General features: G+C 39.4%; 1 protein-coding gene across 4 annotated transcripts in view; it reads left to right on the top strand.

Annotated features, from left to right (window-relative positions):
- The window catches only part of ankrd13b.L (ankyrin repeat domain 13B L homeolog), a 114,825-nt gene that overhangs the window by 1,336 nt on the left and 86,570 nt on the right, over positions 1 to 26,919 (top strand). The gene's annotated exons all lie outside the window — the stretch shown is intronic.

Here is a 26,919-nt window from a genome sequence, read left to right as displayed (position 1 = left end):
GTGGTTGCACAACAGCTGGGGGTGGGGGCTGATCCATGTACAGATATAGACAGGTGATGTACAATGGTAATAAATATACTGAAGTTAGTGGGAGGAGGGCGTCCATGAAATAGATGCGCAGAGTGGGAAAGGGCAGGAGATGCAGACACCTCTGATGTTTCATAATGATTTGGAAATTGTGTGGGCAAGTGACATATGGGCGCATGAAAGTGTATATAGGATTTCACAGTGATTTATGGTGGCATAATTCTGTAGTGAGGAGGAAAGGCTCCAGGTGTGTATATTTTGGAATATACATGGATGTGTAGGAGTGAGGGTGGGTGGATGAGGGAATGCATGTGGCAGTGAAGCTACCGATACTCTAGTACAATGTGATGTGAAGCATTAATAACTGTAAAATAGGGAAGGGGCTGAGAAGGTGCAACTAGCCATATTCTAACCACATCCTGTGCCTTATCTTGAAAGCGTGGACATGTGACCCATTGGCAATGAATGCCAGTGCGAGCTATATCATTTCTGCCCAGGCTGTCATTATGAACACAATAAGAGATTCTGCCCAGTTGCAGTCAATAGAGATGTCATTTATTCAAACACACCAGTAGGAAAAAAATAGGTTTTACACCCTCTGTGCTCACTAATGACTGCAAAATAAATGACAGTGAGAATAATCATCAACTGAAAGCCAGTATGAGTCTTGTATAGGCAGGAATGTTGGGTAAAGGAAGAGTAGAACTGGGCTTTCTATAGCATATGCTAATTATATTGGAGGGTTTTTTTTAAAGGGGTTATTCACCTTTGAGTTGAATTTTAGTGTGATGAGAGTGATACTCTGAGACAATTTGCAAATGGTTTTCATTTTTTATTATTTGGGGTTTTTGAGTTATTTAGCTTTTAATTCAGCAGCTCTCCTGGTTGCTATTTCAACAATCTGGTTCCTAGGGTCCAAATTACCCTAGCAACCATGCATTGATTTAAATAAGAGACTGGAATATGAATAGGAGAGGCCTGAATAGAAAGATGAGTAATAAAAAGTAGCAATAACAAAACATTTGTAGCCTTAAGGTCGGCATAGACGCATCGATAATATTGTATGAAACAAATTTTCCTTTGATATTTGGTGCATGTATGGTGGATGACAAGCCAACTGATATCGGCAGAAGACTTGCATATCGGTCGGCTCGTCAATCGGCCTGGCCATAAAAATTTTATCGGGTACCTTTTAAGCATTTGTTTTTTAGATGGGGTCAGTGATCCCCATTTGAAAGCTGCAAAGAGTCAGAAGAAAATGCCAAATGATTTAAAAACTATAAAAAATAAATAATGAAGACTGATGGAAAAGTTGCTTAGAATTGGTAATTTTATAACATATTAAAAGTTAACTTAAAGGTGAACCACCCCTTAATGTATACTTAATTTATTAAACAATAAATGGTTGCTATCTTCTTTGCCAATTAGTCCATCCTGCCTCTTCTGATGAATGGAGCACAACTGTACCTATTGACACTGGAAAACCCTGGAGCTGCCACCACCTTGGACATGGTGATAGCTACATGTTTGCATCAAGAGGTGCACCTGTGACCAGTGTATCTGGTCCAAAAGTGAATTTGAGTGCATTTTCTGGATGCAACACCGCCCGCATTTTGAATTGGGATTTGCACACTGTGTGAATTACACCCATTTGTACTAAAAGGCTCTACGGTTGCCTAGGAGCAGTAACCCATAGCAACCAATCAGCAGGTTGCATTTACTGGTTATCTGTCTAAAAGCATACATCGCATTGATTGCTATAAGTTACTGCTCCTGGTCAAACTTAGTGCCCTTTATTACACCAAGGAAATATTTTTACCTTTTCCATGACACTTAGGTACCTGGAAGTTTTTAGAAGAGGTATTTGTCGTATAGGCATGTGTATTCTGAGTAAGCAACACATTTTGAATGAAATGAACCGAAGTAGCCGTTTTCATCTTCTGCCCCTGTATTACTAAAACTGTGGGTGTCTTTATGGGGAGGGATGTTGGAAGAACTAGTTCAGTAATTATAGTACATAAAAGTGAGGAATGTCTCAATTGTTAGAGAAACCCATTGGGCCATATATATATATATATATATATATATATATATATATATATATATATATATATATATATATATATATAATGAAGTCTGTAAATTGGAAAGGCTAATTAATATAAATAATGGCACTCTGTGCCCTTATATGTTCTGCTAATAGTGCAGTGAATTGACAGAACTAGCAGTGGGGTGTAAAGTGCCATTCATGCACTTTTAGCATGGATTGCCATGGATGCTCAGATTATAATAAAAACACTTTCCATGAAGAAGCAGCAGCAGTGCACTGCAGAGCTTTTCCAGCTTTTCCAGGCTGAAGGACCCCTATCCATAACTGCCCATAAGTGTCCCACCGTGGGCCTGAGTCCGTGGCACAACACCTGCTCAGCCATCAGGAATGCCAGGCCTGTAAGAGGCCCTTTGACTACCCGCATTGTCTGGAAAGCCAGTGGAAGGGACAATTGCTTCATCTCATGTGTCTGTTTTTACATTCCCTGCTGTGTTCTGCATAATGAAGCCGTTTGTGGCCCCGGGAGGCCTGCACTTCACCCTCTGCTTTGATGGCAGAAAATAGATCTCAAGCCTATTACGCTCAGAAGAAAAGTCAGTAATCTCTTACAAAAATCACGTTTATCAACTTTATAGAAATGGCATGCTGTTTATTTAAAAGTCATTTCTTTTGCTCTGCAAGGTTCAGCACTACAGTTACCATAGCGACGCCTAATGTGGGGTCTGACATATTAGTGACAGGGTAGTCACCATTAAAATCTTAAAAATTAATTAATCTTTCCACTGGGAAAAAAAAGAATAAAGGGCTTGATATATCAATATATATTGCTCCAATGTTCTGCATTTATATCTTAGAATATCTTTGCTCATGGATGGTCCATACATCAAATAACGTTGGCTTTTTGTGATTGTTTTTTTTTGTGAATGTGCTACCAATTGATTGTTTGTAAGATGGATTTAGCCAAACTTGCAGACATTTTCATTGGTTACTATTACTTACCACTACATTCAGTGGTGGAACACAAGATTTGGAAGTCTATTGTACAAGAATAGTTCTTGCTCCAAGCCCCCTAGAGCCAACCTCTTGGTTCCCATATATATATATATATATATATTATAGGTTCAGTGCAACTGTCCTTACTTCAGATAATGGTGTAACTATGCTACAGCAGACTGTGGGGTTTTCAGTGAGCCTATGATTAAGTATCCTATCGATACGAAACGCGTTAGGTTGTATCCTAGTACACTGGAATACTTTTTAATTGAAAAGTCTGCCTGGAAAATTGGTCCTTGGAAATGCCTGCTTGATTTTTCTATACGGTTTTCAGTGAGTGTCAGGCCAGTTAAAGATGTGTGTCTTTCCCACCAGCAGCACCCTGCCTGATGCCCACTCTGATCAGTGTAACCATATGAGTGTACTCATGCCTAAAAGTGCACGTGGGCCCGGGAACAGTTTAGACTACAGTCATAGAGGCCAGTGTGAAACCTGGCAATTTGTAGTCAAAGAGACAATATTTCAGATAAATAAAGATTTGTTTATTGTGGTGGTGGGGTGTTTTTAGGGGCAAAAAATTCCAGGGAGAGTGAGCTGAAACTTTGCACTCTCCCTGAATTTAGAGGCAGTTGTCAACCATAGTAAACGTGTGGTTAGAATTTCTTAACGCATTTCATCCAGGGACCCTATATGGCAGGGGTCCTCAACCTCTCTGAAGCTGGCCATAGACGCTGGCCATTGATGGTACAAATCTCCCTTTCGTACAATTTTCAATTCTGACATTTTTCGTGAGATGGCGATCGGTCGTTCAGTTGATCAGACAGGTTAGAAAATTGTCGGCTACCAATAATATGTCTGCATGTATTGCCGATCTGACAATATCAGTGGGTCACCAGCTTTTGTCGAACATAACTTTTGTACAATTGCTGTCAGGGGAAGAACATCGTCTTCTTTTACTACTTTATTTGATCTAAATGGTTAGTAGCAGGTCGAGAGGTGGCACAGAACTATCGTTCGTCTGATATGAAGGTAAATCTGCACGTCTATGGCCAGCTTTACTTGTGAGCCACATTGAAATGTAAAAAGTGTTGGGGAGCAACACAAGCAGGAAAAAAAGTCCCTAGGTATGAAAAATAAGGGTTGTGATTGGCTTTTTAATATCCCCTGTGCGGGACAGCCTACAGGAGGCTCAATTTGCAAGTACCTCTGTTTTTATGCAACCAAAACTTGCCTCCAAGCCAGGACTACAAAAATAAGTGCTTGCTTTGTGGCCACTGAGAGCAACATCCAAGGAATTGGTGAGCAACATGATGCTCGTGAACCATTGGTTGAGGATCACTGCAATATGGACTGGTGGGATGAAGTCAATCAGCATGACATTAAGTAAATTCTAGATATCCTTGGAATACTCCAGTAGAGTGTCATATATATGACATATGGCTATGCTTGTAATGATCTAAGGGTACATAAACAAGTGTTAGACAGCAAAGGGGAGCATTTATGGTGGTAGAATGCTGCACGCATGATTTTATTTTCTATTTAGTAACTCTATAGTCACTTTATTGTACATTTATGTTGGTCTCATTTATTATCATTATGATTCTGTGGTCTATGATTAGCAAATGCACTCGCACACCCTAGCCTTGGATAGGAGATAGTCCCTGGTGCACAGCAATGGCAGAATCGGCGTCCCACCTTGAATTGACGATGCAAAAGGAAATTCACTGGCACACAGGTAGTACTAGCAGGGTAAACCCTTGCTGTTTTATTCGATGAATAGCAGCATGCAACGTTTCGGGGTAACCCCCTTTATCAATTATTTATTAATTATTTATTGCTTGATAAAGGGGGTTACCCCGAAACGTTGCATGCTGCTATTCATCGAATAAAACAGCAAGGGTTTACCCTGCTAGTACTACCTGTGTGCCAGTGAATTTCCTTTTGCATCTGTGGTCTATGATGCCATATGAACATGAAAACTGCCATTTGAAGGCAAGGGTTCATGTGCCAGTGCATGACCAATGAGCTAACTAATCTGGCATCAAGACATTTCTTATGTCAATTTATAAAGCTCCAACAACATGTGCAGAAGAACGTAGGGGTAATAAAGAGGAGCCTGTCTGAGAAGCTTTTGAAAGCTAATTGACTAGCAATAATTAATATTATTATGGTCATTTAATCTGCTGTGGCTGACATGTTTGTTCATATGCCTATATAACAAAGAAACCCTACTAAGTCTTTACAAACCCTTCGACTAAACTCATTGATTTTCTATAACACCAATAGCCTCTGGTGTCTTTAGACAGCGCTGGAACAGGGATCACTGTACAAATCAATGGATTACAGGATGTGTTTATTGAAATACTTTAATAAATATCCTTGTGCTTGAAACGTCTTCTCAATGCTATTGGGAATGGCACAACATGCAGATTTCCCAAGCCCTGCACTAAATAATATTCAACCCTTTAACCTCCTGCTTATTCCCTTACTTCCACATCATTTAGAAGCCCCTTAGTGCTTCTGTATAGTTATGGGGGCTCTTATCCAAAGTGCTTTAAGAACAGACCAGTTACAGGGTTGGACTGGACCGGAAAAAAAACAGGTGGGCCCACTGCCCCAGAACCACTCCCTGCCTGAAGATTTGTGCAGCGCTCCCCCTGACCTCCCACCAGGGCCTTATTGGGGCCACCATAAGATGTGCCGGGGGGGGATGGAGGGGGTTGCGATTGGGGCAGGGGACCTGGGGGGGAGGGTTGTGGTTGGGGCAGGGGGCACAGGGGTGTGCGGAGACCCCTGCAGCAGTAGCCCTGGTGCGCCCCCCCCGGACCCCCAGTCCGATAATTACCAGTTGTATAATGTAAATAATGTGTAAGTCCCTGAAATTGAATGTTCAGCACTAAATAAATTGTGTAACTAGACTGACCCCTTAACACAATAGGGAGTCATTATTACCGGCTATAAAGATCAATTAAACTTTCTTCTGACCCAAGACACTTTCTGTATGAAGTTACCAAGAAGTTTTCCAAGACACTTTATCACATTATACAAGAGCAGTGCTGAAAGGGGTCTTCTTGATGTCCCTGTCCTACCATCCTTGAGATGCTTAATGATGATGGTCATAAAAATGCACTATGGTTTTAATCGCCCCTTTTACAGATTATGTAGAATGTAAACACTTGGACTTGGTATCTGGTCAAAAGATCACCAAAATATTTCATTGCAGTTGGTCAGTTTTAAAAACCAAAAGCATTTTCAGCTTTTGGTTTCAGGGAAGCTTATACTGTATTACATTTTTCATTTATTTGTTAGTTTCTCTTCAAATATATTCCATAGTAGACATGTGTGATTCTTGGAAAACCAATATAGTGACTACAGGGATTGTTTTTTTTTTTCAAGGCTTTGGCAAAAGGGATTTATGAAAAGCTGTGGTCTGGCTGAAGAACAAAAAAAAATCCCATGAATTCTTATTAACATTTTTTTTTGTTTGTGCTTGTCTGAAACACCCGAGCTTGCTATGACGTTGAATCCCTTAATATAAGAGGGACGATTAAACAGCAGCTACACTGAAACATGAAGCATATTTTTCTTTAACCTTATATGGAGAACAGACTTTAAAAAAGATTGGCCCAGTGTTATGTTTCCAGTTCCAGAGTCTGACATGGCACAATAAAAGGGCAGAGCAATAGCACTAGATGTGCCTTGATGAGGGAACTAATGATAATTCAAACTGCTATTTCACAGGAGAAACACAGTTAGGCAATGCCTTCGATCAAAAAAAGCTAGGAAAGACTACGGGAACCTTCCCCATAGGCTAACATTGATAGGTTTAAGGTGGCAAAGTAGGTGGTCGAAGTTTTTTTTAAAGATACATTACTTCGACTATCGAATGGTCGAATGATTTTTAGTTTGAATCGTTCGATTCGTAGTCGAAGTAGCCAATTCGATGGTCGAAGTAGCCAAAAAAATACTTCGAAATTCGAAGTATTTTTTATTCTATTCCTTCACTCGAGCTAAGTAAATGTGCCCCTAAGGGCTCTTACTGACGAGCGGTTGTAGCTGCGCTCCCCTGCGTTCCGTTTTTTTCTGTGTTCAGCCGCAGGGGAGCGCAGGAAAAGACGCATTACATTTTTTCCAATGGGGCTGTACTCACACAGGCGTGTGTAGGCGCCGAACGCAGGAAAAATGCAGCATTTCTCAACCTGCGTTCAGCACCTACACGCGCCTGTGTGAGTACAGCCCCATTGGAAAAATGTAATGCGTCTATTCTGCGCTCCCCTGCGGCTGAACGCATAAAAACGGAACGCAGGGGAGCGCAGCTACAACCGCTCGTCAGTAAGAGCCCTTAGGGGCACATTTACTTAGCTCGAGTGAAGGAATAGAATAAAAAATACTTCGAATTTCGAAGGGGAGCGCAGCTACAACCGCTCGTCAGTAAGAGCCCTAAAAGTTACAGGTGGACCCCTTTAACACTGTTCACCAGAATTCACAATAATCAATCGTAATTGTTTAAACTGATCAGGTCCAACTGCAGTTGGTAGAACTTCCGCGTAGGAATCCTACAAAAGAAAATGCTGCATATAGAGGGGAAAAAACTTTGTGTCCATAAAAATTTCACTCTGCACACAGCACTGCGTTCCTTTACTACCATTTTCAAGAAGACTGAAAACTGGTCATGCTATGCAGTGTTTTAGACCAATAAAAAGAAGTTGCCAGCATGAGGATGATTAATGTACATGGATATGCTGAGATCCTTCTATCAGCTGCGCAAACACAGGAGCAGAAATCTCATGCTTTCTATTGACTGTAATAGGTTTTTCCAGCCATGCCATACAGTGTCTGTCAGCATCCAAAGCCTCTTAAGCCTTATCTATTACTGTCATTTTACTAAGGTATTCCAGGGATCACTTTACCATTTGGCCGTCATTGCTTCCTGAACAGTAAACGCCTATGCAATAGAGAAGGCCGCATCACATTACCACTGGAACAACAGAGATAAATAGAGTAAGCTATCCCTTCTTGCAGATAACTAAACCTCCAGGTGCAAAACGACTCGCTCACACGCTGAATTTTAAAACCTTAACAGATTAAAGCTTTTAAATGAACTTGGATTATTACATTTTCTAATTACATCTCAAAGACCAGTTAGACAAATAATTGGAGTTTGTCTTGGAGAAAGTCCTACCTGAAAAAGAAATGACGGCTCATGGTTCCTGTCAAAGCACCTGCCATTAGAGAAGAATTATCTATCCGATAATCCCACTTCTGGTGACAGATGATTTACGTTAAAAGGGTGATTCACCTTTAAGTTAACTTTTAGTATAGTTGTAGAATGGCTAATTCTAAGCAACTTTTCGATTGGCCTTCATTTTTCCTTTTTTATATCTTTTGAATTATTTGCCTTCTTCTTTTGACTCTTTCCAGCTTTCCAATGGGGGTCACTGACCCCATCTCAAAAGCAAATGCTCTGTAAGGCTACACATCTAGGGGGTTGTTTTATAAACTCCGAATGCAAAAAACACAATTTTTTTTTATAAAATCAGACTTTTAAAAAATCACAAATTTTTAAAATTTATTAAACCCAGAGGATGGAAAAGTCAGAATCTGAAAATCCGGCATCTCAGACCTGTCGAGGTTGCATATAAGTCAGTGAGGAGAAGTCCCAATGATTTTTTGATGTGTGCTGGCAATACCCCGGATGAAAAATCCGAAAAAATTGTGAAAATCAGTTTTTTTCCCCCGCAAAGCAAATTTGCGTGAAAATGTAATAATAAATAAGCTTAAAAAACCCCAGCGTATATATTGGAAATATTGAAATAAATTCGGACTTTGATAAATAACCCCCTTACATTTATTGCTACTTTTCATTACTCATCTTTCTATTCAGGCCTCTCCTATTCTATTCTAGTCTCTTATTTACATTAGTGCATGGTTGCTATGGTAATTTGGACCTTAGCAACCAGATTGCTGAACTTGAAAACTGGGGTGCTGCTGACTAAAAAGCTAAATAATTCAAAAACCGCAAATAATAAAAAAATGAAAACCAATTGCAATTTGTCTCAGAATATCGCTCTCTCCATCATACCAAGGGGCAGATTTACTAAGGTTCAAGTGAGTTTTCGAAGTACAAAAAGTTTGAATTTCGAAGTAATTTTTTGGATACTTCGACCATCAAATAGGATACTACAACTTCGATTCAAGTAAAAATCTTTGAATATTCGACCATTTGATAATCAAAGTACTGTCTCTTTAAAAAAACTTCGACTTCAATACTTCGCCAAATTAAACCTGCTGACTTGCTATGTTAGCCTATGGGGACCTTCTTTACACATCAAATAAAAATCCTTCAATCCTACGATAAAATTGCTTGAATCGTTCGATTCGAATGATTTATTCGATCATAGGATTGCCAAATTCGTTGAAAAAATTTAAAATTTGAAGTTTTTCAATTAGATGGTCGAATTTCGAAGTTTTTTGTACTTTGAAATTCAACCCTTGATAAATCTGCCCCCTAAAGTTAACTCAAAGGTGAACAACCAGTTTAATTCCAAGGACATGCTCGGCCGATTATCTGCCAACTGAAAAAAATAAGCCATCAGAGAATATCCCATATGCCATGATGAGCCTAAAGGTACATTTTAAAATATTTTTATTTCTAGAAATCATGAAGAATTTTAAATTGAAGCTCAGTAAATCTGTGTAAATGCTTTCAAAACGTCTTCATTTGCTGGTCTTACTGGCCCAATAAATTAATGTTTAGTATTTCGTCTTATTGTTTCCAATGACAGCATTCCCAACATAAATGTAAGGGCAAACATCACGCAGACAGATGATTTACTTTCTGCTTACTCAAATATTCCATAGGAGGTGTTTTATCCCCTTAATGCAGCAGTATTATTTCTGCATGGGTGGAGGTGGGATTTAAGATGTGTTTTAAAAAGACAATATCAGAGTCAATTATTATAATGCTGTGGGGTTAAAAGCTTTACTCAACTACTGCATGCTTTATAATCAGCTGTGATGAATGTGGGGAACAAATCCCAAGAGTTACTATGGATTACTTTCCCTTTAAGACCTAGTAATGCAGGTTATATTCCCATGAGAACAGCGGATATTCACAGTATGGGCTGCAGATTCACAAGAGGAGATTCTGCACCGAGTCAGCAGCTTATCGGCCTGTGTATATTAAAGAGTAGGAACAACTGTATCCCAAAAGATCAGCTTTATCCCAAAATAGCAGCAGTTATGCCACAAATTATGGGTGTTTTTTTTAAACGAATAATCATAAATATTGGGAAGATAAGACAAACTAGGCAGAGCAATCAAATCCAAGTCAGTCTTAATATGTACAAGAATGGGACCTGTATTCCAGAAGTCTCATGACTTTTCACATAAGGGATCTTTCTGTAATTTGGATCTGAATACAGGTATGGCATCTGGAAACCCGCTATCCAGAAAGCTCTGGATTTTGGGATGGCCATCTCCCATAGGCTCCATTTTAATCAAATAATTAAAATGTTTAAAAATGATTTCCTTTTTTTCTGTAATAATAAAACAGAACTTTGTACTTTGTACTAAGAATTAAAAGAATTAGAACTAAAAATAACTGTATCAGTGCATTATACTCATTTAGATATAGAAGAATTGTGCTTAAAAAAGTAGTGTTTTAGGCTGATTTATTAAATATTTCTGCAAAAAACCTTCCCCTCCACTTCCTGCTCCCTGAATTCCCAGGCTGTGCAGGGGCGAATTGTTTTACCTCTAAGGGCTCTTACAGACGAGCGTTTTTTCCTGCGCTCCCCTGCGTTCCGTTTTTCTGCGTTCAGCCGCAGGGGAGCGCAGGAATAGACGCATTACATTTTTACCAATGGGGCTGTACTCACAAAGGAGCGTGTAGGCGCAGAACGCAGGTTGAGATGCAACATGCTGCATTTTTCCTGCGTTCGGCGCCTACACGCACCTGTGTGAGTACAGCCCCATTGGTAAAAATGTAATGTGTCTATTCCTGCGCTCCCCTGCGGCTGAACGCAGAAAATCGGAACACAGGGGAGCGCAGGGAAAAACGCTAGTCTGTAAGAGCCCTAATAAAGATTGATCATTTAATTAATCATTTTAAAAAATCTGCATTATATGATTAAAATGGAATCTATGGGAAATGGCCATTCCCTTAATTCTGAGTTTTCTGAATAATGGGTTTCCGTATAACAGATCCCATATATCTGTAATTGTTTATAAACCAGATGTCTTTAGTCGCTAGAAACTGGGCAGTATCAATAAGGAGTCTTTACAATGCATGGAACGATTTATACATGGGATATTTAAGTCTACTTCTGAAGGTTATTTGTTTTAAGTAAATTGAATTCATCTAACATAGCCTGTACTTTACATACTGTTAGAGCAAACTGTAGGGGTTCGTTTATCAGATTCTAGGAGCTGCAGCAGCACAAACTGGGAAGAAGCGCTTGATTTATAGAAAGTACAGTAATACTGCTTGGATAAATAGGGAATGCAGTAAAGCAGACAGATTACTTGGCCTAAATTAAGTGAATGGCTGCCCTGCTGCCTTAGAACCCCTCTTGGCCCCCCCAGTTGTTACAGAACCCCCCAGCTGTTACAGAACTACAGCTCCCTGAAAAAAAGTCATAATGAATGCTTTTGAGAGTTATAGTTTAAAAATGTTGAGCAGGCCCCTCTTCACCTCCAGTAGCAATCAGTATTTATCTGTATTCGTATGTATGCTATAGGGTAAAACTACACGGGAGATTCTGATCAGATTTTGTGGGTCCAATTTTTATCCATGCAACAGCATGAGATTTGTCAGATCCTAGAAAATCTGATCCCCCTATAGCCAGAATGTTAATGTCGGATTAGATAAAGTCGGCTGGTGTAGTTTGTTCATGCATCCGATAGTCAATGTATCTTGTCGGGTGAAGACACAACATGCAGCGTTTCCATCCAACAGATGGAAAATTTTCCATGTTGTTCACACATCAGATTTTTGTATCAGTCCCATTAAATACTGACCAATGCGACTACATCCAACTTGTAGGATGTGTTTTGTCGATCCAACACCAACCGACAAAATCGGATAGCCCATATACACCAATCTATAGTACACTGATGCACAATACATTGATAATTTAGAAATACATAATAATAATAATAACAGTTAAAGACCAGTTGCCCTGTTGTGATTTTGAGGCTTTTAAACAAGTAACCCTTGTACTTGCTACTACAGGTATGGGACCTGTTATCCAGAATGCTTGAGACCTGGGGTTTCAAGATCAAGTAAACATTATATAAACCCAATAGGCTGGTTTTGCAACAAGGATTAATTATTTTTTTATTATTATTATTACAGAGAAAAAGGAAATCATCTTTAAAAATTTGGTTTATTTTGATTAAATGGAGTCTATGGGAGATGGCCTTTTCCGTAATTTAGAGCTTTCTGGATAACAGGTTTCTGGATAATGAATCCCATACCTGTAGTAATACGCTATGCTGGAGGGTGCTGAAACAATCTGCCCAGTAACAGTAACTATTTCATTTGCTTTTGCTGGTCAAGTGCATTTTGAACAATGACCTTATTGGTTACTACAGCTTATTAACCCTATGCCAACCCTTGAAAAACCTTGGCACGGTTATGGCTACACACCCCAATTATAAAATGTAAACAGGAGTGTGAAAGAAAGGTAGATGCACTTAAATAGTACATTTATATAGACCTTTGGGCACATATTTAGATATATTTATCATTCCAAACTTCTGTACAAATTGTGTTCCACCTAATGCATTCATATATATGTGCTTACAGACATGGAAACTCTTTCCCCAGCTTATTTATCTTAGCTAATTATATATTTATTAAGGACTGTTAGGAGGTCCTCTTAACCTTCTACTCTAAAGGGCCTCCTGCTTATATATGGACATTCTTCCACAAAACATGGTGCCCCTTTGACATTTGCAGGGCACCCTGGAGGCTGCAGACCCTCAGGAGATCTCATCCCATCTACAGGTCAGGCCATACTGTAGTTTGCAGTAAAATAGCTCAATTGGGGTTAAAGGGAAATTGTCACAGAGGGATAATTGTTTCACCTTGGAAAGGTCACTGAGTATTCTGCAACAGTCGCCATGAAATTATGAACAATTATGATAATTTGTAACAGTACAATAAACTGACAAGGAACTCATCATGCTGGTAATTGAGGCAACTGCTAGGAAAAAAATGTTTCTATTTACTGTGAAATAAAAAGATTTTAGGAAAAGAATTCACACAAGACCCCAAGGTGTCAGAAAAAGGTGCAGGGAAAAGACCCCTTATAAATTAGAACAAGGCACACAAATTGCAAACGGGCCAGAAAGAGTAAGTAGGAGCCACATTAGCTGAGGCAAAACATGAACACAAAATGTTCAAAAGGACGAATATGGAATTAAGTGTGGAGCGTTAATGGTCTTTTCTGGTTTTTTTTGGATAAGGGATCTTCTGTGGCTTGTATCTTCATACCTTAAATCTACTAAAGACTAAAGGTGGCCATACACTGAGAGATCCGCTCGTTTGCGGATTTCTCTCCAATATGCTCACCTTGAGGTGGGCAATATTGGGCTGATCTGATCGGTGGGCCCTAAGGCCTAACGAATGGGAATGGGCAGTCGGATCGCCGGACCGCATCAACGAACAGATGCGGCCGCGATCCGACGGGATTTTTTGTCCCATCCGATCTTGATCGGGGAAGCCCGTCGGGGGCCCCCATACATGGGCCGATAAGCTGCCGACTCGGCAGCTTTTATCGGCCCGTGTATGGCCACCTTAATTTAAACAATTAATTAAACCCAATAGGGGTTTTTTGCACCCAATAATGATTAATTATATCTTAGTTTGAATCAAGTACAAGGTATTGTTTTATTATTACAGAGATCATTTTTTAAAATTGTAATTACAATTCTGAGATTTCTGGCTAATGGGTTTCTGGATAACAGATTCCATATTTATAACTTAAACTACTTAAATAACTGATGACATATACTTTCTTTATGGATGATCTGAATTTCTTCACTTTCTTGCATAAAGTCATTAAATACAAGCTGAGAATCTGCTCTGTGTGGCTGTAGCCTAATGCATTGCATAGAAAAATACTTTCTGCCTGGATGTTGTTGTCCAATTAGATGTAACATTTGTGAGATAAGGGCATTGGGCCTACTGCCTGGAAGGCTGTGCTTTGGGGGTCTAGCAACAGTCTTACTCCATGTCTGACCTGTTCCCTGCATGTCTCAAGACAGATAGAGATGTGCATTCATTACATTAGAAATCACTTCTCTAAAGGAAGACGGTTTTTGCACTCTCTGAGCCCAGGGCACACCAGTCTAATTAGAAGTCAGACTTACCATGGGCTCTTAAGTACCTGTAACAATATTACAAACATATTGTTCAGTGCAATGTGATGTTGTTTTCCAATAAATAGATGTCCTTGATACTATCATCCATTTAGGCTAGGGCCAGATGCAGCAGAAATCAGCATCCAGAAATTCTCGTGCTGATTTCAGCCCCCAAACATAAGACTTTGCATTTCGAGCTGAAATCCACCTCTGTTTGCACACAAGCCTGAGCCAACACAAGGCTTCCAAACGTGAGCTGACAAGAAGATTCAGCTAGTAGAAGTCAGGGGCTTTAATGAGCCTGTGGATTTCAGCAGGCTGATTTCTGCCCCATTTGGCGTGTTGTTATTATCCTTTATTTGTATACTGCCAATAAATAACACATTACTTTATAATGAATGTCTAATAATCACATCAATGATCCTGCAGTCTTAACGCTCTGCTACATTATGGACTGTTAACCTACCACTAGCTAGGGTCAGAAGGGGCCAAAAACAACCTGCTGAAATTTCAGCCCCTATCGTGGGCATTAGCCTCCTTCTTCTGTTCGCATCCATAACCATTTTGTCAGCTCTGGTGTGGATTACTGCAAAGAATCTCAGGACTTTGTGACTTGCACCAAAATCTGCCTAATGTGTTTGTGCCGGAGCCGACACAATGGTTTTGTATGCAAAAGAAGAAGGAGGCTACTGCCTGCAGTAGAGGCTGATTTTTAGTCCCGTGTGGCCCTAGCCTTATGCGTTTGAAGTATGGAAGGAAACCAGAGCACATACGGGAAACCTGCGCAATCATGTGGAAAATATTCAAAAATCCACTCCAGAGCAACTGTGCCACCTTTATTAAATGTTAACCCCAAACCCATAGCATAACCCATTTTCATTGTTATGCTGTAACTACATGATAAGGGGATGATCGTTACATACACAAGCATTGTTTGGCCTAGGCCACCAGTAGGTCAGACTCAGAAAATGCCAAGCAGATCAGGAATGGTGACAGTCGGGCTGAGTCAGGGAATAGCTAGTAGGCCAGGGCAGGTGGCAGATGGGCTGAGTCAGAGAGATGCCAGTTGGTGAAGGCAGGTGGTAGATAAGCTGAGTCAGAGAACAGCCAGTATATTTGAAGAGAAGCAGTCAGAGCAGTCAGACAAGAGACAAGGGCTGGGCTGCAAACAGCAAAATCAGTAATTTGTCTGGTGGGTACTACAGGTTCAGATAAGCAGGAGCAATCAGAAACATGCCAGGTCCTGTGGATAGATAGCTGGGGCCTGGCACAGCTCAGTAACAGATGTTTGTTCTAGTGGTGGGAAGTAGGTACCTATCTATGTATACAGTACAAGGTGCCAACCAGATGGAAGCTCTAGCAACACACAGACAGGCAAAATGTATCTGAGAGAAACACAGAGGCATGTAGAAGTTCACAAATAAACTGGTATAATCATGTATCGTCCCCATGGCAATAGCAGTGCAGCTGATGGGTAAGTGAAAACATCCAAATGCAGAAAGGTGCCGTCACGAAAAGTTGCTGAGCCCAATGCTTGGAGTGCAAGACCTTCTGTACAATTCTGCACACTCCTCTGTCTAAACTGCAGCCACAAATAGATACAGACACTGTATTCCCAACTTGCAGTGTAGCTCTATGTTAATTACCCCCATGCCCATCTCTCAGCTGGCAATGTTACATGTTACTCTGTGTGTTAAGGCGATATTACATTGTGGTGTGTATCTTGTGGTGTCTAACTGGCTCTTATGTTACATTATAGGGGTTGTTCACCTTTTAATGAACTTTTAGTATGATGTAGAGAGTGATATTCTGAGACAAACTGCAATTATTATTATTTGTGTTTTTTGAGTTATTTAGCAGCTCTCTAGTTTGCAATTTCAGCAATCTTGTTTCTAAGGTCCAAATTCCCCTAGCAACCATGCATTGAGTTAAATACGAGGCAGGAATATGAATAGGAGAGGTCTGAATAGAAAGATGAGTGATAAAAAGTAGCAATAACAATACATTTGTAGCCTTACAGAGCATTCATTTTTACATGGGATCAGTGGCCGCCATTTGAAAGCTGAGAAGAGTCAGAAGAAGAAGGCTAATAATTAAAAAAATATATAATGAAAACCAATTGAAAAGTTGTTTAGAATTGCCCATTCTATAACATACTAAAAGTTAACTTAAAGGTGAACTAACCCTTTAACTGAGTTTTAGTGTTACACTGACATATTGCATATTTTTGTACATAAGCAGTTTGACACATTGAGAGAGAGAGGGTGGAAAAAAATGAAAAGGGCAAAAAGTGTTAAATCACAATGTGCAGGAGATCAGCAAAAGGGGATGAGTGAGAACAATAAAAAACAGAAGAGAAACAACAAGGGGAATATAAAGAAATCCAATAACAGTACAATTGCTATGGTCATCTTCCATGGTATTTGTGGAGGCCATTATATTTTTTTGGAGAAACCTCCGGCTTAGAGCAGTGGTCCCCATACAGTGGCTTGTGAGCAACATGTTCCTCACCAACCCCTTGGACATTTCTCCCAGTGGCCTCAAAGCAGGTGCTTATTTTTGAATTCAAGGCTTGGAAGTCAATTTTAGTTGCATAAAAAACAGGTGTATTGCCAAACAGAGCCTTTGGTAGGCTGCCAGTCTACATGGGGTCTACCAAATGGCCAATTACAGAACTTATGTGGTCTCCTTGCTGGTGAGAGTTGAGACCCAGGACTGAAGCTGAAAGCTACTGTTGGTGTCAGAGATTAAAACAATGGTGTATGTTCTGTAATTTACATATACAGTGTCTCCTTGTTTCTAACTACACCTGTACAGCGTGGCTAGCTGGTTTGTTTTTGTAATAGATATACTGACCGGAGACTTGTACAGCTATCTAATACTCTTCTTGCATTGCACAGCAGAACAACGTGGGTGTGTTGGAGAGCAGCTACATAGGGCTTTGCAGTGTTTTGTTCAGAGAATGTAGAGATTGTGAGTAGGCTGGGACTGCATACAAACTGTTACTGAATACAGGCTGCTACTGTACAGACAGCTGTAGGCTTCTAATGGGAAAAAACATGCTATAACCTCAATTTATTGCATTTATAAAAGGTTTATGACCTAACAAGGCCAAGTTTTAAACTTTCTAGCTGCGCACCCTATGCATCCTATACCTGCTCTAATTCCATATAGATCCAAACAGGTCTGCAGCTTTTAAAGATTCTGTGCCCTTTACAAAACAGACACCTTATTTTGACTTCCTCATCTAATACTTCATATAATTGTGCCCTTATTTATTTAAAAAAAAAAAAAAAAAGACACTTATTGGGAATGACTTGCTTATATTTCAGCTCCATGATGGGCTTGATGTCTCATTAGAGGCAGTAAATCTCATTTAACAGAGACACTGGATACACTGGTTGGCTGAAATCAAGGCATCAGCATTCATATGGAATGTCTCAAATGCAAGGAAGTCATTTTTAGATTAATTTAAGTGCAATTTCAAATTACTATTGTTTTATATCAACAGCAGAATCCAAAAAGAGAATAAAATAAATACCGATACTTACAGGCAGGCCAGGGTCTCAACATACAGCATTCTAAAATCCTGCTTATTAATCAACAAAGAACTTATATTTATTTCTGCATTTCAGGTTCATGGTTTAGATCAGTTTTGTTCAACTTGCGGCTCGCAATCCCCCCTTGTGTGGCCCCCACATTAAATCTGTCTGCAGTGATTGCTTACCATGTGTAAGGTTTATAGGAATCAGTACTGCATTGTTTACACCTCAAATTCAGACTATAATCACCTGCATTGTTCACACCTTTAATCCCCCCTGCATTGTACACACCTGTAACACCTCTATTGTTCACACCCTAAGGCTTGAACTACACAATCGTTTTTAGTCGGATCGACGCGACAAATCAGAGAGAGACGCAGGCGTCAAGATTCTAATTGGATTGAATAAAAAGTCGCAGGTAACAACTACATTACATCCGACGTGACACGACTGTCGGATGTGGACACAGAAAGCAATGTCTTCATCAACAGTCGGACCGTGTAGTTGTTACCTCCGACTTTTCATTCAGTCCAATTATATATTGACGTGTGCGACTCCATTCGACTTGTTGCGTGCGTTTTGTCGCCTGCTGTCGATCCGACGGAAAACGCTTGTGTAGTTCAAGCCTAAATCCCAGTACTGTTTACACCTGAGACCCAGACTGAACTGCCTACATTACTCACACTGCTCACACTCACACAAACCTGGAGGGACACAGCACTGTGTCATTGTGTCACAGCACTGACAAACTCATTTTCTGCTTGATGATTTCTGATAACCCTATAAGCTTAGCTTCTCAACAGTTGTCCAGAGTTCACTGAGCACATGCCGGGTCACTGACACTCATAAATGGCCTAACAAGATCCAAGATAGGGAACTGCTTTAAGGGTTTGGGCCATTATTGTTAAAGGGCTGCTGAACCTCCCTGTTGGTAAAGTAAGTTCAGTATATAAGCTGTATTTATATTTAGTTCTCTTTTACATTTGTGAAATATCACTTTTTTTTCTTGCGTGGTTGAATGTCATTCCAGATATGGCTGCCTACTTCCTTCTTTTGAGAGAAAACTGCATACCATGGGCCATATTTATTATGTGGTGTAAAAAACGACAGATTAATTAATCGCCGTGTAAAAATTATGTCATTTTTTTACACTGTTTTTCTTTGAGCAAGTTCCGCCGGAACTGACTTACAAAGGTATGAAGCAGTATAAAATGACTGTGTAAAATATGGCGTTCACATGGCGTAAAATAACACACAGCTTAATAAATTCGCCATTTATTTTGCACTGCTGTTTACACCATTTTTTGGGCTAATTTTTAATAAAAAAAGAGACATGTCTTTTAGATATGTCTTCCATACACTGGCAGATAGGAAACATCCCACTAGGCTCCTCCAGGATGAACTGCCAAAAAAAATTCGCCCAGGTTTCACTGCAAAAAAAAGTCCATAGACGTGCTCTTAAAAAGTTGCACAGTCACCCTGAAAAGACAACCATTATGAATTTTGCCTAAGTGAAATGGGGCAAATTTTAGATACTAGTTGGCAGTTTTATTAGCCTGTGCATGGGACCTTTGCAACTATTATTTGTCTTAAAATGGGCTAGATTGGACAGAAAAACTGGGCTGGAAGCAAAAGGGAAATAATTATAGGTTTACACGTACAAAGGCAATAGTATATAGTATATAGTCAATATTGTTCTGATATTGTAATATTGTAAAATATAAGGGTATTAAAATTCACCAAGGAGTTCCATGAAAATATAAGGGTATTAAAATTCACCAAGGAGTTCCATGACCATATAAGAACACGAGGTCAAAGGAAGAAGTTAAAAAGATATTCCATACTCCCCCCAGAACACCTTCCAGGATAAATGTAGTGCCAGTTTGTGTGTATATATATATATATATATATATATATATATATATATATATATATATATATATATATAAAAAAAATTACACATGACAAGATAAATAAGCGTATTATAAATGTATAACCATGATTTTATGTGGTGCTTCTAAGTTGTAACAATCATAGCCATTGTGTGTAATGATTGTGTTTAGATACTTTGGTATTCATATTGTAATTTTAATCATGCCATAAAAATATGAATATGGAAATAATGCCGATAAATAACTGGATCAATGTGAAATATTCAGAGCAGACAGTACAGGCAGAGATTTTGATGATAAAACAGCTTAAGCAAACAAAGGCAGCTATTATTATACAGCACAGCACACATTCCCATTATCTGCTTAAAATGATGTTTGGGTTTAAATTAAATTTTGTATTAGGGAAGAAGAAAGGTTCTTTGTTTTATCGATGTCTCTGCTAGACAAACCACAGATTTAAAGGCACGTGTAATTCTAGAGTATGCAGCTCCAGTTGGAAAGAAAAAAAGAAATGACATGCATGATGCCTTTGTGGTTTCACGTTCCAGAGCAATCAGCGGACACATCAGTCCAGCAAAACTGACCCCTACTGAGTTCATTCACGGCGAAAAAGCTGCCATTAAGAGCAAGTGTGTAAATAATTGATAAGGAAACAGCAGCAAAAAATATTTGTTCTGCGAATAAGGATAACGGAGGATCTTTAAGACTGTGCATCTTTAGTCTTTATTTCTGTAGAGGGCTGAAATGAAATCAGGCTAATGAATCAGAGATGGATCCCCAAATATTCTATCAGTCCAGTCACTAGTGAAGCAAGTGGCATGGAGATGCAGTTGCACCAATCTGGTGTCTGTATGCGGCCACATAATCTATAATATAGGAAATAGGCAGTGTCAGACTGGGATACCAGGGGCCCACCCAAAAACCTTAGACCAGGGGCCAACTTTCAGTACTATTATTCTCCCTCTACTCAGTCAACCTCTATTCTCCTAGTCTCTTTTCTTTACATACTATAAGATTATTCCATCTATTTAGCCTCTTTTTCTCATAGAAATAGGAAATTACCATGAAATAGGCCAAATGTTTAGCAGCACAAGGGTCCACTGACACCTGGGCCCACTGGGAGTTTTCCTGGTATCCCGGTTGGCGCATTCCGACACTGGAAATAGGGATGGGATGCACCGAGTAAACTATTTTGGGATTCAGCTGAATCATGAAAGTCTTGGCCGAATACTGAACTGAATCTGATTTTTCTGATAATTTGCAAATTAGGAAAAGGAAGGGTTAAAGAGAACCATGCACAGCATGTGTTTAAAACATTTTTAACTTTCTTGTTTGTGTAACGAAAAGTCATGTGATTTCTCGGTTTAGATTCTGCCACTTGGGGGGTTATTTACTAAACTCTGAATGCAAAAATCACGAAAAGATTTTTTTTATAAAATCAGACTTTTAAAAAAATCACAAATTTTTCGGAATTTATTAAACCCAGAGGAGGGAAAGTCTGAATCTGAAAATCCGGCATCTCAGACCTGTCGAGGTTGCATATAAGTCAATGGGAGAAGTCCCAATGATTTTTTGATGTGTGCTGGGTTTCGTGCAATACCCCGGAGTTTTCGGGTGAAAATTCAGAAAAATTCTTGAAAATCAAATGAAAAAATCCGAAAAAAAATTGTGAAAATCTGATTTTTTTTACTGCAAAGCAAATTTTCGGGAAAATATAATAATAAATAAGCGAAATGTAGCAGAAAATACTGAGATAAATTCGGACTTTGATAAATAACCCCCTTGGATTCAGGCGAATCTGAATCCTGCTGAAAAGGCTGGATCCCAAACCAAATCCTGGATTCAGTGCATCCCTAATTTGAAATAATAATGTACCCACTGTAACATATATAGTGAATAAAGTACCCCCTATTGTAAAATATAAGGATATTACAAGTCACCGAGGAGTTTCATGACCGTATAAAAGCACGATGCTGAAGGCTGAGTCACCATTTATAAGGATATAATTTACAGGATATTCATGGCTTTTGTGTATTATAAGGATATTAGAAATTACATGACCATATAATATAGACATAAGCAGGCCAGACCAAGGGGTAGGTACATCGTTCCACAAAAACCCTGCTGACCCAGATCAGCTTCCTGCTAAAAACGAATGTTGGTTCCCCGTGGCTGCAGCAGAGATGTGTTAGTTGCGGAGGGTGGCACTGGGCTGTGTCATAAGCTAAGTAGGGGCCCCTGAGGGGGTGGGGGGGCCCATGAGGTGGCAGCCCTGGTGGAGCCAGGGCACCCCAGTCCAACGCTGGCTAGGCAGAAGAGACACATGCCTAGGGCGCAACATTGGTGGGGGGTGCACGTAACTCTTCTGTCTGCCTACAACTGCCTACCACTATCTAGTCCAGCCAGGTTGCATAGGGAGAAGGCCAAGTGTTTTTATACAGCAATTAAGCAGTACGTGTCTGCACCTTTCAACTCTCTGCACTGCTGGTTCTGAGTTATAAAACAACATAACCAAGGCAGTTGATTACCAGACCTAGAGACATTCAGCTACTGAGACCATAAAAGGGATAACCAAATACTGCTTTTACATTTATAATGTTAAATTAAATCGAACATTATTAATTCATTTGGATTGGAAAGTTGTTTTCTTTCAACAGGCAAAATTAGTTTTGGAATGGAAATGGGAATGGATGACAAATCACCCCAAAATACTTTGCCTTTGGTATGAATTCAAATCAACACATGTAAAACACTTGCACTGAAGAAGAAGAAGAAGGAATAGTAGAATCAGTGGGGGGATTATTGGCACCTCTAGGGATTCTACCTTGCCTTGACCTTTAAAAATCATTATATAATTTAGTTTTATACTGTATTTATTGCTATGACCGTTCTCCTTTAGTGGGGATGCAGATAGTTATCTGGGCAGGCTACAATTTGCGATAGACTCTAGTGGTGCCACAGATTGGGACAATTTACAGCAAAAGAAGTTTACAACAAAGAAAGCAATGTTTTTTCTATATAATAGCCTGAACAATCTTTGTACAGATATATAACCTGTTTTCAGAATGATTAGGACCTGATTCTACCTTGCCTTGACCTTTAAAAATCACTATATAATTTAGTTTTATACTGTATTTATAGCTATGACTGTTCCCCTTTAGTCCAATGTGGGGATGCAGATAGTTATGTTGGCAGGCTACAATTTGCTAGAGACTCTAGTGGTGCCACAGATTGGGACAATTTACAGCAAAAGAAGTTCACAACAAAGAAAGCAATGTTTTTTCTATATAATAGCCTGAACAATCTTTGTACAGGTATATGACCTGTTATCCAGAATGATTATTTTGCTTCCAAGAAGGATTCATTATATCTCAGTTAGGATTAATTACAAGGTAATGTTTTATTATTACAGTAAAAAAAGGAAATCATTTTTACAATTTTGAAATGATTTGCTTAAAACAGAGTCTATTGGAGATGTCCATCCCATAATTCGGAGCGTTCTGGATAACGGGTTTCCAGATTACAGATCCCAAACCTGTACACCATTGAGTAGAATTTGTTGTGAAAATAAAAATTACAAAAACGAATACCGGTAATAACATTGTAGGTTAAAACTTGTTCATTACAAAGGGTGGAAGTATGTGCCACAAATTGAATCATAATGAAATAGATTTTAGAATTCTATAGTACTATAGATGCCAACAACAATGGAAAGGACACTGTCTGCTGTAAGTATATTGTATTCTAGAACATGACCATTACGTTTCCTTGCCAGAAAACTGCTTCATTCCAGGTCAATCAGTCCGATGCATTTTTGGTGGCACACAGGAATAATTATAAGGCACTGCCTTTTAGTGAAGCTATGACTGAGAGAGTTATAGGAAATGGAAACTATGATAACTGTAATTACTGCGGATGGTTCACATATTGTAGCACATGGTGTAATCTAGTAAATCCCATCTGAGGCTACAGAAGAGAGTGCAGGAAAATATGTCTGCAATATAGGTGTTATTCGTTAAAAGGGTGAGCCACCTTTAAGTTAAATTTTAGTATGTTATAGAATGGGTAATTCTAAGCAACTTTTCAATTGGCCTTCATTTTTTACGTTTTTGATCTATGTGCCTTCTTCTCCTGACTGTTTCCGGCTTTCAAATGAAGGTCACTGATCCCATCTAAAAAACAAATGTCTGTAAGGCTACAAATGTCTTGTTATTGCTATTTATTACTCATCTTTCTTTTTGACCCTTTTCTGTTCATATTCCAGTCTTATGCAAATCAATATTTAGTTGCTAGAGTAATTTAGACCCTGGCAGGTTGCTGAAATTGTAAACTGGATAACTGCTGAATAAAAAGCTAAGTAACTCAAAAACCATAAATAGTAAAAAATGAAAAACAATTTCAAAATGTCTCAGAATATAACTCTCTACATCATTCTAAAAGTTCATTTACAGTTGAACAACCCCTTTAAGCAGCTGAAGCTCTAAGAATTGAGCTAAAAGTGCCATATTATTCTTTGCAAGGTGCATGTGAATGTTTTTAAATTCCCAAACAGTCCTGACCAGTCACTGCCAGTCACAGTTTTATATGGTAGGAAGGTGATAACAGATTCTCGCTGAGAGCCATACCCATAAAGCAAATTCCCAATTTAGTAGGGTGCTTTAAGTTTCACTGCGCTGACCACTCATGACCTGCTTGCTGCCTTTCTGCAATTGCTGAAATGAAGCCTGCAATTCAGTTTTTGAGTAGATACTGGCAGTTGCAACTTATTGTCATTGACCTTGTCTTATCTTTAAAGGAGATGGAAATTTACAATCCATGGGGTGTGCGAAATGTTAGGGCACCCAGTGATTGTAATGGCTTACCTGATACCCCCAGAAAGCATACCTATAGCAGAAATTGCACTGGCCAAGGCACAAGCGAGTGAGCGATCCTAATACTCCCTTCTTTTTTCTTAGAAAATCCAGAGGCTAACGCATGCGCAGTACAATGATAAAGCCAGGCTTTTTTTTTTTAAAGTCCGACTTTTAACTCTACTGCTCATGGACACCCACTCCTGGTGTTCTCTGCTAACAAGAGCACTGGCCAGCAGTATCAGGTAAAGTCATTTCAATCCTTGGGGGGGTGCCCTAACATTGGGCACCCCAGTGGATTGAACATTTTCTTCTCCTTTAAATGAAAAGAAACTGGTAGGCGGCAGAGGCATCTGACTAGGGTACACTTAATGAGTATTGTCCAAGTAGTGGCTGTAATTAACTAATTACTGGCAGCCGAAGTGAGGGGAAGAGAGTAAGGGCTCTTACAGACAAGTGTTTTTCCCTGCTCTCCCCTGCGTTCTGTTTTTCTGCGTTCACCCGCAGGGGAGCGCAGGAATAGACGCATTACATTTTTACCAATGGGGCTGTACTCATACAGGCGCGTGTAGGCGCCGAACGCAGGAAAAATGCAGCATGTTGCGTCTCAACCTGCGTTCGGTGCCTGTGTGAGTACAGCCCCATTGGTAAAAATGTAATGCGTCTATTCCTGCGCTCCCCTGCGGCTGAACGCAGAAAAACGGAACGCAGGGGAGCACAGGGAAAAACGCTCGTCTGTAAGAGCCCTAAGAGGGCTCTTGCACACGGGAAAAAAACAGGAAAAACCGCCCGTGTGTAAGAGTTTGCAACATCCAGCAGTGAGAGCTGGGCCAAATAGTGTAGCCTGATTTTCTGAAATAGGATGTAAACCAAAAACAAAACAATGTTTCCCCAGTTGCAGTAACCCATAGCAATAAATAATATTACTTTACTTTTAAACAGGTAACCAGTAAAAAATGTGCTGATTGGCTGCTAAAAAGTGGGGCTCATTTACCAACAGTGGTCAAATTTGCACCTGGATCCCAATAACAAGCAATTAGCTTTTTTTAACCCAGCTTGTAAGTACAAGGTAAGGTGGCCGTAGACGCAAAGATCCTATCGTACGAATCGAGGATTCGTACGATTTTCGGACGTGTATGGAGAGTCCTGACACGTTCAGATTACCCCCGATATAGCCATGCCGTTAGTGGCATATCGGTGATAGATCGGTTAGCCAAACAAGCGGATCTTTGCATCTATGGCCACCTTTAGACTGGTAGCCATGGGCTACTGCATAGGTGCAAATTTGCCAGTGTTGATAAACTAATCCAAGTGTATTTTATCACATAAACACATTATACTGTGGCACCTCAGAGAGTCAGCAACCCTAGGGTTTTACTGATAATACAGGGAGACACTCTGACTTCAAAGAAATCTGTTGAGTTTAAAGCCAGGAATCAGTAGTTTAAAATTGCTAAAATGCCAGAAACCCCTAAAAATTTATTGAAATTATGACATGACGAAGAGGACCTCTTGGAGAAAATAAGCAATAATTATTTTTTTGTGTTTAGCTACCTTTTAAATGTAATGCATGTACTTTCTTTTTCATGTAACTTATCTTGTGATATTCAGTAGAACTGACTGTGGTTCCATATAAATACAAACTGGTGTTGTCCCATGAGATGGCCATAAAATGGTTCAGTTTGAGCGATAAAAGCTTCTGTAATGTGTGGGAAGAGATAGAAAATGTGTCATTATATTTAATAACACTTTGTTGCAAAAACTGAAAAAGCAGGCACTAATATAAATAGGGTTATAAATTGGGTTTTGCACATTTGAATGTGCAATATAATTAACTGAGCAGTGTAAGTTCAGAAGGGCAAGTTGGGATATGGTGGTTCTTGCTAACACAGATATTTTAAATCTGTTTGATTCAGAGGTAACCTGGGAAATCTCTGTGCCGCTGCTCACATTGGTATCTGCATTTAAAAATATATCCCATTTAGTAACAGAGACTACATAATCTGATTTTATGTTATCAACATGGGTAGTGTACTTGAATGGTTATGGTTGTGCTCAGCTATAATGTTACTGAGATCAGATGGTAAAAAGTCAGAGATCTGTATCCTACGAGACTTTACCACTTAAAATGCCAGTGCAGATAAGACGTTTCAGAATGTTAATATCTTCTCAATTAAAGCTGGCCATCCATGGGC

The sequence above is a fragment of the Xenopus laevis genome, chromosome 2L (assembly GCF_017654675.1).
Source record: "Xenopus laevis strain J_2021 chromosome 2L, Xenopus_laevis_v10.1, whole genome shotgun sequence".
Taxonomy (NCBI): domain Eukaryota; kingdom Metazoa; phylum Chordata; class Amphibia; order Anura; family Pipidae; genus Xenopus; species Xenopus laevis.
This window is presented reverse-complemented; position numbering and strand designations above follow the sequence as displayed.